This window comes from Amphiura filiformis, chromosome 1, assembly GCF_039555335.1.
Source record: "Amphiura filiformis chromosome 1, Afil_fr2py, whole genome shotgun sequence".
In the NCBI taxonomy this organism is placed as follows: Eukaryota; Metazoa; Echinodermata; class Ophiuroidea; order Amphilepidida; family Amphiuridae; genus Amphiura; species Amphiura filiformis.
In genome coordinates this window covers 19,791,728-19,806,507 of record NC_092628.1, presented here as the reverse complement: position 1 = coordinate 19,806,507, position 14,780 = coordinate 19,791,728, and the positions used below count along the sequence as shown (strand labels likewise).

General features: G+C 35.3%; 1 protein-coding gene across 1 annotated transcript in view; it reads left to right on the top strand.

The window, feature by feature from the left end:
* The first annotated feature begins 10,492 nt into the window (after positions 1-10,492).
* Positions 10,493-14,780, top strand: part of LOC140156785 (protein sel-1 homolog 1-like) — a 243,091-nt gene continuing 238,803 nt past the window's right edge. Inside the window, exon 1 of the mRNA XM_072179767.1 lies at positions 10,493-10,684. The gene's annotated coding sequence lies outside the window, so the exon portion shown is untranslated. The remainder of the gene's footprint in view (positions 10,685-14,780) is intronic.

Below are 14,780 nucleotides of genomic sequence, written 5' to 3'. Positions count from 1 at the left end.
ATTGGTTAAATAAATAAAAATACAGACATATAGAACGTATGCTGTAAATGCAAATAAAGAAGTTTTTCATTTGAATGTTATTTGCCTCAAGCCAAGAAAGAAGAAAATCTACAAAAAGTAGCTGAAAGTAGCTAGTAGCACTGCGATATGTATGAAGCTGTCTGGAGTATTATAACACGATTAACGTGATTAAGAAAAAGGAAAAGAAAAAAGAACTTCCCTTCTGAATATAACATCCCAAGTATGTTTAAATACAATTTACTTAATCTATGATGGACGATTATATCTTTACAAACGATGACAAAAGAAGGTGTAAATGGAATTTATGATTATAAAAGCATTTTTGTTATAACGCCTGTTTAAAAAAATACATTGTGTTTGATCAACACTATGATCTATTGAAACGTATATTTTGAATGGCGTATGTTTTTATTCTTTGCCAAAAACTATGAAATACCAAGGTTGTCTGGTCATTTAAGCCGAAGTAATGAGATAAAATGAACGAAATCAGAGTATCCTGGCCACTTATTTTAAAGCGTTGCGATTTGGTAATTCACAACATCTTGCGAATGGTAGTGAGCTTTGGCAAAAATTGCATTACTTATTTCCTTGCGAGCGTGTAGAAGAATTCAAATATCACAGAAATACTTTTGTAGGTCCTGTGGTTCTTGAGTTATGTTGTAAAGAGGGTTGAAACAACAACACTTTTGTCAAATGTACATAACTCATTAACAACAATAAATTAAGCACGTTTTCAAAGTATATGATTTGTAGAATGAACTTTTGCAAAACATCAAAGTGTTATTTTTTAATAATATATTGATTCAGACAATAAAAATCGATTTTTTGGCTGCTTCGACCAACAATACCGCATCTACCCTTAAAGCAGAATGTACGACAGTGAAAAATGAGTTTGGACAATATTTTTAAAACCTGATTTTTTGGCACATTTGTAATGTCCCAACTTATACCTAATTGGATTTAGCAAAATTCATTGTATTTTTAGGACAACAGGACAAATTTGAATTAAAGTCATAATTATGACTTTGAAATCCCCCATAGAAACAGCAGTTAAGCGGCTAAGAAGTGAGTTTTCTTTCATTTTGTCTCATTAGCAGATGTGTAGCCACGAATTCTTGATTAGTTTGGATCACCAATCTATTATACAAGTACATAAAGATGAAAAAAATCAACCTGCCCATCCCATCACTAAACTGGTGAAATATGGTACAGAAAGGGAATAAATTCGCGCGAAGCGTGCAAAAATTGGCACTTTTTAGGTTAAAATGGCAAAATATAATGTCAATTTGGTCAGAAAGACAAAAAGTCTTAAATGTCGGGGCGGCCACCATCCCACAGGGGGTGGTGGGGGCAAGACTTTTCACAGGGGCAGCTGCCCCCCTTGGCTACGTCACTGCCAATCGCCCAAAAATGCCCACCATATATTGCCTACAAAAATTGGGCATTCATATATTTAATACCATACAAATTTGATTTTATTAAGGGATCTGGAATGAGCGTTTTGAGCGTTTCGACAGTATTTTTTCTGGGACATTCACATGAGAGCACATCAGACATATCGAATTGCATTCTAAAATGAAGATGTACAGGGCAATTTGGGCCCGGGTCCATCTAGCCCAATGGTAAATCCGGCTATGTTCTGAGGTCATCTACAAACATCTGGGGTCATATCTATGTCTGGGGTAAAAAGTATTGCCCTGAATTGTACACGGCATTCCAATGTATAATCATGCTGAGTTTAAAGAATGACCCTCGTATGACACATTCAAGATGTTACAAAAACCTAATTCCGGGAACTCCGGCGATATTCAAGATCAAAGGTCAACACAGAGGTCATTAATTTCAAGTTGCGTCTGCTTAAAAAGCATACCAAATTATTCCTCTCATTTCAAGGATTCCGAAAATATATAGTTTGACCTACCTACGACATACCGTTCCTGGGTTCAGCAAAATGTCAAATCTTGGTGGTGGTCAATTATTTTGGCCACACAAGGGTCAAAAATTAAAAACGCTCCGATTTCAGCGGAAATGGTTTCAAATTGTTCGTCACTAGTCTAGGAAAAGTTGTAACCATGCCATTATAAAATGGATGTGGTCAATACGTGCGCCAGGGGCTGTGCAATAATTATGAGCCCCGGCCCCCGGGGGATTATCATTTCCAAATAGCGTGCCGAAAATTGCTTCCCCCAGGGCATTAAAGAAAAACATGAAATTATATTACAGTTCTTATCTGCTCTTAATATCGTTTCTTGGCGAAAAAGCAACAGATTTTGTTGGAGTGAAGCAGCTGAAGCAACTTCAATTTAAGCTATGACCAAAATGGCATTTATGGTCACTTCAAATTGGTCAACTTACAAAAATGTATGTCCTCCTTGTAGATATATGTACATCAGCCGTAGATATAGCCTAGCATTGATGATATACAGCGTTGATGAACTACTTGCTATCAGCAGTAGATAGGCATTGATGACCTATACTTGCTATCAGCAGTAGATAGGGCATTGATGACCTATACTTGCTATCAGCAGTAGATAGGGCATTGATGACCTATACTTGCTATCAGCAGTAGATAGGGCATTGATGACCTATACTTGCTATCAGCAGAAGATAGGGCATTGATGACCTATACCGCTTGCTATCAGCAGTAGATAGGGCATTGATGACATATACTTGCTATCAGCAGTAGATATCTCGTAGATGAACTACTTGCTATCAGTCGTAGATGCATTGATGAACTACTTGCTATCAGCAGTATATAGCGCTTTGATATAACTGATATCGACCATGAAAGTATATAATTAATTAATTAATTAATTAATTGAAGATATTTTGAGCAATGAAGATTATTCTGAGCAATAAAGAAATGAATTGGATTGGAATTGAAATCATTCTGAGTAATGTCAATTCAGTGCATTGAAATTTGAATTTGAATTGAAATGGATTTTGGGGAATTTCCATTTCAATGCATTTGAATTTTCTTTTTGCTATCTACTGATGAAGATAGCAATTACTGCGCGGCATTTAATACAGACGTCAATTCCTATACAATTAGCGTTTGTATCTGCCAATTATTCAAGCCCCGCTACGACCTGCAAGTCCTCAGGTATAGGCTAACATTAAAACAATTAACAGTAGGCATAATAGACAGGGTTCGCTTATCCTACAAATGTGCATATTTTGTATTTTTGTAAACTGTTTTCTGAAATTTTGCATTCCCCTTTTAGAATGTACTAGATATACCTGCATGTATGGACAGGGTTCAAGTCGATTTACCCTAAAAAATGTGCATGAGCAATTTCAGCGAAAACATTATTTTGGTGATGTTTCTTCAGGACCTGTGCAATAATTATAAGCGCAGCCCGGGTGGGGGTAAAATGTGGGTCAAATTATTTTCTTGGCGAGCCGAAGGGGGTGGGGGTGTGCAATTTTTGGCAAGCCGATGAGGGGGGGAGAACAAAGCGATTTTTTGACTTAAATTAAAACTTGCTCCTCTGTCCTAAAAATACAATGAATTTGGCTGGATCCAAAATGAGTTGGGACATGTATGTGTAAACATTACAAAATTGCCAAATAATCATTTTTGAAAAAAATTGACCAAACTCATTTTAAAAGATCGTAGGCCTACATCATTACTCACTATGTAATAATTTTTGGCAAAAAATAACACAATTAAAATTCAGTGAAAGAAATCATATGGCTTAAAGTGTTGGCCTACAGAAAACAATTTTGTCAGTTGTTAACTTGTTACTACATGTAAGGACGTGTAAACATTTGTTTTTGTTATCGGCTCCTTCCTCCTCATTCTGATTTCTTTTTTCATCTGAGATTTTTAGAAAAAAATAAGACTTTGGAATACTTAGGAAGCTGATAAATAAGTCAAGTTTATCAGTGAACTTGATTTTCCCTCAGAAAGGAAAAGGGCTTCCACAACAAAAGACCGCGGAAAACTCGATTAATTTTACAATGAAAAAAACCCTCCTCATCAATTCCTGAGAATTCTTTCTTTCTTTCTTTCTTTCTTTCTTTCTTTCTTTCTTTCTTTCTTTCTTTCTTTCTTTCTTTCTTTCTTTCTTTCTTTCTTTCTTTCTTTCTTTCTTTCTTTCTTTCTTTCTTTCTTTCTTTCTTTCTTTCTTTCTTTTTCTTTCTTTCTCTCTTTCTTTTTTGATTACACGGTTCAACATGTTCAAGCTGGAGTGTAAAGTTTTGAGGACTGAGGAAGGAGAATAATCTTTGTTTGGGTGTCAAAGTTGAAAGATGGGACTTTGCCTGTCACAAAAAATCATTTGCTTACACTGAATTTAATTGGACACGCGTGTTCACAGAGTCAATGAACACGACTGATTCAGTAGCCAATGAGAATCGTCGTAACAAATGTAAAGTATACGGGGGGGGGGAGAACAAAGCGATTTTTTGACTTAAATTAAAACTTGCTCCTCTGTCCTAAAAATACAATGAATTTGGCTGGATCCAAAATGAGTTGGGACATGTATGTGTAAACATTACAAAATTGCCAAATAATCATTTTTGAAAAAAAATTAACCAAACTCATTTTAAAAGATCGTAGGCCTACATCATTACACACTATGTAATAATTTTTGGCAAAAAATAACACAATTAAAATTCAGTGAAAGAAATCATATGGCTTAAAGTGTTGGCCTACAGAAAACAATTTTGTCAGTTGTTAACTTGTTACTAAGGACGTGTAAACATTTGTTTTTGTTATCGGCTCCTTCCTCCGCATTCTGATTTCTTTTTTCATCTGAGATTTTTAGAAAAAAATAAGACTTTGGAATACTTAGGAAGCTGATAAATAAGTCAAGTTTATCAGTGAACTTGATTTTCCCTCAGAAAGGAAAAGGGCTTCCACAACAAAAGACCGCGAAAAACTCGATTAATTTTACAATGAAAAAAAACCCTCCCTCATCAATTCCTGAGAATTCTTTCTTTCTTTCTTTCTTTCTTTCTTTCTTTTTCTTTCTTTCTTTCTTTCTTTCTTTCTTTCTTTCTTTCTTTCTTTCTTTCTTTCTTTCTTTCTTTCTTTCTTTCTTTCTTTCTTTCTTTCTTTCTTTCTTTCTTTCTTTCTTTCTTTCTTTCTTTCTTTCTTTCTTTCTCTCTTTCTTTCTTTCTCTCTTTCTTTTTTTATTACACGGTTCAACATGTTCAAGCTGGAGTGTAAAGTTTTGAGGACTGAGGAAGGAGAATAATCTTTGTTTGGGTGTCAAAGTTGAAAGATGGGACTTTGCCTGTCACAAAAAATCATTTGCTTACACTGAATTTAATTGGACACGCGTGTTCAAAGAGTCAATGAACACGACTGATTCAGTAGCCAATGAGAATCGTCGTAACAAATGTAAAGTATACGGGGGGGGGGGGGAACAAAGCGATTTTTTGACTTAAATTAAAACTTGCTCCTCTGTCCTAAAAATACAATGAATTTGGCTGGATCCAAAATGAGTTGGGACATGTATGTGTAAACATTACAAAATTGCCAAATAATAAAAAAAAAAAAAAAATTAACCAAACTCATTTTAAAAGATCGTAGGCCTACATCATTACACACTATGTAATAATTTTTTGTCAAAAAATAACACAATTAAAATTCAGTGAAAGAAATCATATGGCTTAAAGTGTTGGCCTACAGAAAACAATTTTGTCAGTTGTTAACTTGTTACTAAGGACGTGTAAACATTTGTTTTTGTTATCGGCTCCTTCCTCCTCATTCTGATTTCTTTTTTCATCTGAGATTTTTAGAAAAAAATAAGACTTTGGAATACTTAGGAAGCTGATAAATAAGTCAAGTTTATCAGTGAACTTGATTTTCCCTCAGAAAGGAAAAGGGCTTCCACAACAAAAGACCGCGGAAAACTCGATTAATTTTACAATGAAAAAAACCCTCCCTCATCAATTCCTGAGAATTCTTTCTTTCTTTCTTTCTTTCTTTCTTTCTTTCTTTCTTTCTTTCTTTCTTTCTTTCTTTCTTTCTTTCTTTCTTTCTTTCTTTCTTTCTTTCTCTCTTTCTTTCTTTCTCTCTTTTTTTTTGATTACACGGTTCAACATGTTCAAGCTGGAGTGTAAAGTTTTGAGGACTGAGGAAGGAGAATAATCTTTGTTTGGGTGTCAAAGTTGAAAGATGGGACTTTGCCTGTCACAAAAAATCATTTGCTTACACTGAATTTAATTGGACACGCGTGTTCACAGAGTCAATGAACACGACTGATTCAGTAGCCAATGAGAATCGTCGTAACAAATGTAAAGTATACGGGGGGGGGGGGGAACAAAGCGATTTTTTGACTTAATTAAAACTTGCTCCTCTGTCCTAAAAATACAATGAATTTGGCTGGATCCAAAATGAGTTGGGACATGTATGTGTAAACATTAGAAAATTGCCAAATAATCATTTTTGAAAAAAATTGACCAAACTCATTTTAAAAGATCGTAGGCCTACATCATTACACACTATGTAATAATTTTTGGCAAAAAATAACACAATTAAAATTCAGTGAAAGAAATCATATGGCTTAAAGTGTTGGCCTACAGAAAACAATTTTGTCAGTTGTTAACTTGTTACTAAGGACGTGTAAACATTTGTTTTTGTTATCGGCTCCTTCCTCCTCATTCTGATTTCTTTTTTTCATCTGAGATTTTTAGAAAAAAATAAGACTTTGGAATACTTAGGAAGCTGATAAATAAGTCAAGTTTATCAGTGAACTTGATTTTCCCTCAGAAAGGAAAAGGGCTTCCACAACAAAAGACCGCGGAAAACTCGATTAATTTTACAATGAAAAAAAAACCTCCCTCATCAATTCCTGAGAATTCTTTCTTTCTTTCTTTCTTTCTTTTTCTTTCTTTCTTTCTTTCTTTCTTTCTTTCTTTCTTTCTTTCTTTCTTTCTTTCTTTCTTTCTTTCTTTCTTTCTTTCTTTCTTTCTTTCTTTCTTTCTTTCTTTCTTTCTTTCTTTCTCTCTTTCTTTTTTTGATTACACGGTTCAACATGTTCAAGCTGGAGTGTAAAGTTTTGAGGACTGAGGAAGGAGAATAATCTTTGTTTGGGTGTCAAAGTTGAAAAAAAAACCTCCCTCATCAATTCCTGAGAATTCTTTCTTTCTTTCTTTCTTTCTTTCTTTCTTTCTTTCTTTCTTTCTTTCTTTCTTTCTTTCTTTCTTTCTTTCTTTCTTTCTTTCTTTTTTTCTTTTTCTCTTTCTTTCTTTCTCTCTTTCTTTCTTTCTCTCTTTCTTTTTTGATTACACGGTTCAACATGTTCAAGCTGGAGTGTAAAGTTTTGAGGACTGAGGAAGGAGAATAATCTTTGTTTGGGTGTCAAAGTTGAAAGATGGGACTTTGCCTGTCACAAAAAATCATTTGCTTACACTGAATTTAATTGGACACGCGTGTTCACAGAGTCAATGAACACGACTGATTCAGTAGCCAATGAGAATCGTCGTAACAAATGTAAAGTATACGGGGGGGGGAGAACAAAGCGATTTTTTGACTTAAATTAAAACTTGCTCCTCTGTCCTAAAAATACAATGAATTTGGCTGGATCCAAAATGAGTTGGGACATGTATGTGTAAACATTAGAAAATTGCCAAATAATCATTTTTGAAAAAAATTGACCAAACTCATTTTAAAAGATCGTAGGCCTACATCATTACACACTATGTAATAATTTTTGGCAAAAAATAACACAATTAAAATTCAGTGAAAGAAATCATATGGCTTAAAGTGTTGGCCTACAGAAAACAATTTTGTCAGTTGTTAACTTGTTACTAAGGACGTGTAAACATTTGTTTTTGTTATCGGCTCCTTCCTCCTCATTCTGATTTCTTTTTTCATCTGAGATTTTTAAAAAAAAATAAGACTTTGGAATACTTAGGAAGCTGATAAATAAGTCAAGTTTATCAGTGAACTTGATTTTCCCTCAGAAAGGAAAAGGGCTTCCACTACAAAAGACCGCGGAAAACTCGATTAATTTTACAATGAAAAAAACCCTCCCTCATCAATTCCTGAGAATTCTTTTCTTTCTTTCTTTCTTTCTTTCTTTCTTTCTTTCTTTCTTTCTTTCTTTCTTTCTTTTCTTTCTTTCTTTCTTTCTTTCTTTCTTTCTTTCTTTCTTTCTTTCTTTCTTTCTTTCTTTCTTTCTTTCTTTCTTTCTTTCTTTCTTTCTTTCTTTCTTTCTTTCTTTCTTTCTTTCTTTCTTTCTTTCTTTCTTTCTTTCTTTCTCTCTTTCTTTCTTTCTCTCTTTCTTTTTTGATTACACGGTTCAACATGTTCAAGCTGGAGTGTAAAGTTTTGAGGACTGAGGAAGGAGAATAATCTTTGTTTGGGTGTCAAAGTTGAAAGATGGGACTTTGCCTGTCACAAAAATCATTTGCTTACACTGAATTTAATTGGACACGCGTGTTCACAGAGTCAATGAACACGACTGATTCAGTAGCCAATGAGAATCGTCGTAACAAATGTAAAGTATACGGGGGGGGGGGGGAACAAAGCGATTTTTTGACTTAAATTAAAACTTGCTCCTCTGTCCTAAAAATACAATGAATTTGGCTGGATCCAAAATGAGTTGGGACATGTATGTGTAAACATTACAAAATTGCCAAATAATCATTTTTGAAAAAAATTGACCACTCATTTTAAAAGATCGTAGGCCTACATCATTACACACTATGTAATAATTTTTGGCAAAAAATAACACAATTAAAATTCAGTGAAAGAAATCATATGGCTTAAAGTGTTGGCCTACAGAAAACAATTTTGTCAGTTGTTAACTTGTTACTAAGGACGTGTAAACATTTGTTTTTGTTATCGGCTCCTTCCTCCTCATTCTGATTTCTTTTTTCATCTGAGATTTTTAGAAAAAAATAAGACTTTGGAATACTTAGGAAGCTGATAAATAAGTCAAGTTTATCAGTGAACTTGATTTTCCCTCAGAAAGGAAAAGGGCTTCCACAACAAAAGACCGCGGAAAACTCGATTAATTTTACAATGAAAAAAACCCTCCCTCATCAATTCCTGAGAATTCTTTCTTTCTTTCTTTCTTTCTTTCTTTCTTTCTTTCTTTCTTTCTTTCTTTCTTTCTTTCTTTCTTTCTTTCTTTCTTTCTTTCTTTCTTTCTTTCTTTCTTTCTTTCTTTCTTTCTTTCTTTCTTTCTTTCTTTCTTTCTTTCTTTCTTTCTTTCTTTCTTTCTTTCTTTCTTTCTTTCTTTCTTTCTTTCTTTCTTTCTTTCTCTCTTTCTTTCTTTCTCTCTTTCTTTTTTGATTACACGGTTCAACATGTTCAAGCTGGAGTGTAAAGTTTTGAGGACTGAGGAAGGAGAATAATCTTTGTTTGGGTGTCAAAGTTGAAAGATGGGACTTTGCCTGTCACAAAAAATCATTTGCTTACACTGAATTTAATTGGACACGCGTGTTCACAGAGTCAATGAACACGACTGATTCAGTAGCCAATGAGAATCGTCGTAACAAATGTAAAGTATACGGGGGAACAAAGCGATTTTTGACTTAAATTAAAACTTGCTCCTCTGTCCTAAAAATACAATGAATTTGGCTGGATCCAAAATGAGTTGGGACATGTATGTGTAAACATTACAAAATTGCCAAATAATCATTTTTGAAAAAAATTGACCAATCATTTTAAAAGATCGTAGACCTACATCATTACACACTATGTAATAATTTTGGCAAAAAATAACACAATTAAAATTCAGTGAAAGAAATCATATGGCTTAAAGTGTTGGCCTACAGAAAACAATTTTGTCAGTTGTTAACTTGTTACTAAGGACGTGTAAACATTTGTTTTGTTATCGGCTCCTTCCTCCTCATTCTGATTTCTTTTTTCATCTGAGATTTTTAGAAAAAAATAAGACTTTGGAATACTTAGGAAGCTGATAAATAAGTCAAGTTTATCAGTGAACTTGATTTTCCCTCAGAAAGGAAAAGGGCTTCCACAACAAAAGACCGCGGAAAACTCGATTAATTTTACAATGAAAAAAAACCCTCCCTCATCAATTCCTGAGAATTCTTTCTTTCTTTCTTTCTTTCTTTCTTTCTTTCTTTCTTTCTTTCTTTCTTTCTTTCTTTCTTTCTTTCTTTCTTTCTTTCTTTCTTTCTTTCTTTCTTTTTCTTTCTTTCTTTCTTTCTTTCTTTCTTTCTTTCTTTCTTTCTTTCTTTCTTTCTTTCTTTCTTTCTTTCTTTCTTTCTTTCTTTCTTTCTTTCTTTCTTTCTTTCTTTCTTTCTTTCTTTCTTTCTTTCTTTCTGTCTCTCTCTCTTTCTTTCTTTCTCTCTTTCTTTTTGATTTACACGGTTCAACATGTTCAAGCTGGAGTGTAAAGTTTTGAGGACTGAGGAAGGAGAATAATCTTTGTTTGGGTGTCAAAGTTGAAAGATGGGACTTTGCCTGTCACAAAAAAATCATTTGCTTACACTGAATTTAATTGGACACGCGCATTCACAGAGTCAATGAACACGACTGATTCAGTAGCCAATGAGAATTGTCGTAACAAATGTAAAGTATACGTGTCTCCGAAGAGGTCAATTAAGGTCAATTTGCGATGAACTGTGGTCGATCGGTGTTATGCTACGTAAGCTTACATAAAATTCTGTAGATTTAAAGATTGAGGCGAGTGGTAATTCTGTCCATCTGTTCGTGTCTATGATGAGATACTAGGTAAGCAGGGAAACTAAGTCACAAATGACGATAATTATCCAGGCATTGGCAGGCTTTACTTTTTTTAACGTCGATCCTGGCATCAATCATTAGGTATCACAGGGAAACCTCGGTTAACACTAGACGTTCGCCTTTCGTATCTCTTTCCTTGTTGGAAAGGTATAACGTTGAGGAGATAGGAACATGTACGAAGATCCGGGACCTACTCTGCCATGTTTGGCTGAGTAACGGTCTTTTGTGCCTATGTAAATTAATCATTGTGTAAAGCTGTGTTTATACCCGGCCATGGTTACTCATCATCAGACTGAATCAATGTCGCTAACTACACAAGTTATGTGTACAATTTTAGAGAACGTTGACCGACAGAGGGTGTCAATATAGGCCTACGTGTCGCTTTTGAAAAACAGCGAATCATGCGCATGCTCAGCAGGCAAATACGACGGCGATTTAGTACACTGATCATGCATGCGATTCAGGTTTCTGCAAAAGCGATTGAGTATAAATGCATCTTTAGAAATGACCGGCGATTGTGTGTTCTCAAGTGGGTTTTATCATGTTATAGTGACCTGACACACATTTGTACTGGTTCGATCAAGCATTGAAATGCTGTCATTTTTTGTACTGGATCGTTCAAGCATCTCCAACAAATTTTTCAATATAAGTGCCTCTGGCCCTAGTAGAAGTAAAAAACGGATACTATGGCCGGAGTTCTAGGGCTAGTTAACACATTTGTTAGTCAGTCAAAATGGCCTAAACTGGCAATACAAATTTACATTGAAATTAAAAAGAAGCTTTTTAAGAAGGAAACCTTCATAAATATGTTGTCTATACTTCACTTGACCCAAATATATGATTTTTTTTGGTGATGAGAATGGAATGGAATTTCAGAGAGATTTTGATAGCAGTTCAATTAAAAAAAGGTGCTATCGTCATGAGACTAAGTCTAAGATCTAGAAACACCCCCGTAATGCTGTTTTGGGGAATTTTGCTAGGAGAATCTTTTTGATGAAAGTCAATCTTTGACAAGATGTAACTTTGCTACGGAAAGTGCTATGACAAAAAGGTTTTCAGTGTTGGCTTTCTTTACTCAAGGGCTTTAATTTGATATATATAAAATGATGCAGTTTGATGGCAAATTTGAATTCACCTGGCATACCTACAATCATCATCATCAGGCATGTGTAGTCAGTAGGTGTACAACATGTACAATGCAATGTCAATGAATGTGTAATCAATTAGAAAGAAGTAGTAGAAATAGTGCAATGATGCATACAGCCATAGATAATGTACTGTAGGCTGTACCATGGTACGGTATGTGTAACTGTAAGCTTTACGATATGTGTTTCAAGTTTTACAAGATTCTTAATCATAACCAGGAAGCCTGTGTTCTACAATCAAGGAAATTAATGTTGACACATTCTGGCATACTAGTCTAAATGTAAATCGCTCTCCCCTTGGTCAATGTTGATGAAAGCACTTTTTCCATTGGGCTCTCCAGTCTCCCCAACATTGATTGAGGGGGAATGCGGGAGGGAAAAGGAGAAGGTATGTACTTCTCATCAAACATAATTTCACTGTCACTGAACTATCAGAGCGGCATACCTAGAGTACGGCCAAACACTAGTAGTGCTGAAAGCCAAATTGGTCACTTATCGCTCACTGTTCAAAATGTGACATCTACACCAATTACAGTCCCCGAAATGGTCTACTTTTAAGTTTTAGCGTACCACTCCGAAACAGTTTAGTCATACTGTTAAAAATGCGATCCCCAACCCTTTGGTTACCTTTAGGCTAATGAAAGTCAATGTTATGTTTAGCATAACATTTTTTTCAAACCACAATGAGGCAACTTTTTCATTATTCATTATTCATTATTTTGCAGCGTCTCATTAATTACAATAGCAGCCACTTCATCAACACTTGTCGCACTATACCCTCCAAAACAACTCTAATCAACAGTGGGCCTTTTTTGAAGGCATATAATGAACCAACAAATTTGTAAATTGTATTAAAAATATTTTCCATCATCCAGGTTTTATACCAGCTCTCTTACCAGTTAAAAGGCCATAAATTGTTAAATGACTGTCCACATTATTGGTCCCAAACCAGCCCTCCTTGGGGTAATGGCCAATTATAGTTCAATTTGATGACAGAATCTTGTTTTTAGTTCTTTTTTTATTTTGGAATAGGTTGATTTATCATTGGCATTTGTGCTTGTGTCCCCATTGGAAACTAATTGTGTACAAAATACAAAATAATGAATTGTTTTGGGATTTTGGCATCACAAACGCGGCCAGAAAATCCAAACGCGGGCGGGTGACGCTAAACATAACATTGACTTTCATTAGCCTTAGACAAATTTGTAGAAGTCTCCGTGTCTGAAATTCCCCGGTACAAACATCGAAAATGTCGCATTTCTCAGTCCCAGTGATGAATACTATATCCGCATCGCAGCCATTCATACATGAATATGCATATCTCTGACCCCTGTAAGGTCAAGTATGTGACATTAATTCCAACCAATTTGATCCACCGATTGTGACCACGTCGTCGGTTTCATGAATATTTAGTAAGCAACTTGATACTGACGTCTTATCTGAGGTGACCAGGAGGCAGGAGCTAACATTTTGGTCAACTGAACTTGACTTGTGCGTTCTTTTGGTTGACATAAATCGGAACAAAATTTTCAATAACGGGTAATAGCACCCTGAGTAAAGGTAAACACTTGTGCTGAACGTCAAATTGGTCACTTAACGCCCACTGTTCAAAATGTGACATCTACACCAATTACAGTCCCCGAAACGGTCTACTTTTTAGCCGACCTCAATTCCGAAACATTTAGTGATAGTTAAAAATGCGATCCCCAACCCTTTGGTTACCTTTGGGCCGAATTTGTAGAAATCTTCATGAGTCTCCGTGTCTGAAATTCCCGGTACAAACATCGAAAATGTCGCATTTCTCAGTCCGGTGATGATACTATATCCGCATCGCTGTTTTCATACATGAATATGCATATCTCTGACCCCTGTAAGGTCAAAAACGTGGCGTTGATTTCAACCAATCCGATTCACTGATTGTGACCACATGGTCGGTTTCATGAATATTTAATAAGCAGCTTGATACTGACGTCATATCTGAGGTGACCAGGAGGCAGGAGCTACCATTTTGGTCGACTGAACTCGACTCGTGCGTTCTTTTGGTTCACATAAATCGAACAAATTTTTCAATAACGGGTAATAGTAGCATTTCAATTTTGTATTAATGAAGTTACTTGTAGTTTTGAGGAATGGCAAAGTTGTTTTTGGAGACTTAGATGTTTGTTTCAACTGATGATGTAGGATCGCCAGGTGAGTGAATTCATGAAGAGATTTCCTTGTTTGAGTGATAGTAGGATACGGGATGTAGGCTAGTCCTCTGTGTTTGACCTGCTCCGACGTCTCAATTCACGCGGAATTATTCGTACCTGGTAACCAGACAGCAATACTGCGTATTGCTGTATGGAACCAGACATAGGGTAATAGTAGGATTTCAATTTTTTATTACCGGTAATGAAGTTACTTGTAGTTTTGAGGAATGACAAAGTTGTTTTTGGAAACTTAGATGTTTGTTTCAACTGATGATGTAGGATCGCAAGGTGAGTGAATTCGTGAAGAGATTTCCTTGTTTGAGTGATTATATAGTAGGATACGGGACGTAGGCTAAAATAGTACTTTGACCTGCTCTGACGTCTCAATTCACACAGAATTATTCGTACCTGCTTACCAGACAGCAATACTGCGTATTGCTGTATGGAACCAGACATAAGAGCGGCAATGAAGAGTTCCAACATATTGTCAAGGTGTGCCAACTATTAATTTCGTTGATTGTAGCTTCGAATTTGCATAGTTCGCAACGCAAACTTAAAAAAACGGGCAAAGCAGACATGTCATTTATCGGTATGACATTTTCATATTGGTGCTGCCCTATTTAAGTTTGCACTGAAGTGCCATCTCAGTTTGGGTGCGCAGATTTGGATCATGTGCTAATGAATTTTTATTTATTCTGGATAAATAATGGAGTATATATATTTTACAATTTCAAGCATAGGAGTTTAGGC